This window comes from Paramisgurnus dabryanus, chromosome 10 (assembly GCF_030506205.2).
Source record: "Paramisgurnus dabryanus chromosome 10, PD_genome_1.1, whole genome shotgun sequence".
NCBI lineage: Eukaryota > Metazoa > Chordata > Actinopteri > Cypriniformes > Cobitidae > Paramisgurnus > Paramisgurnus dabryanus.
The window spans coordinates 4,103,493-4,104,373 of NC_133346.1; positions in this window are offsets into that span (position 1 = coordinate 4,103,493).

Genomic DNA, 881 nt, shown 5'->3' on the forward strand with positions numbered 1-881 from the left:
GCACATCTTTACCTCATAAACGTTACCATACCATTGATTTCAAAGAACTAACGTTAGCATTTGTGTGTAAAAAAAGGACCAATTACATCCTTACGCCACACTTGAGTGTACGTCATATTTGCGTCATTTAAAAACGCAATTCTCAAAATTCTTTGTTAAGTTTATGAATTCTGGAGTCTTACCGTCTGTTTTCACAGCAGGATTAATTCACCTCAGTCAGCTTCAAACGGCAGGCGGCGCGTGTTTGAGACGTCGTCAAATTCAACGGTTTTTTTTACCGCGCGACTGTTAATACCCACGATTCACCTCAAGCATAGCGCCAACTTCAGTAGAAATGAAAAAGAAACGACTCGGCTTCGACCAAACATCAAAACGTTATGTGAGTCATATTATTTTGTGAAACACGTTGATATGTTTTGATAATATTAATATAGCCTACTATATGTCGTATTAAATGAATGCTATATTAATATACAGTAATGTACTCTGTGTGACTGTGACCGTTTCAATCCGAATGCTGCAGCCTCCAAAGGTCGCATTTGCACGCTACATACGTCATCAAGACAGTCTTATTTCAGAATATTAACTATTATAAAATGTACTATTATTCTTAGTTAATCGTAAATTGATGTAATATGATTATGAACTGCGAATGTAATGCTCAGGTAACTTAAATAAACCAGGGGTTGATAACGTATGCAGCCTGCATATGCGACCTCCGGAGGCTGCAGCCTTCAGATTGAGAAACGGCTAATATGTGTGTGGGTCCGTCGTTGTGAAAGATTGGTTTTGATGACGTGTTAAACGTTATACTGCCCTCTATTGGAAAACAAAAGCCACCGCACAATGCTGAGAAATCAAACACGTCATGAAACTGTTGA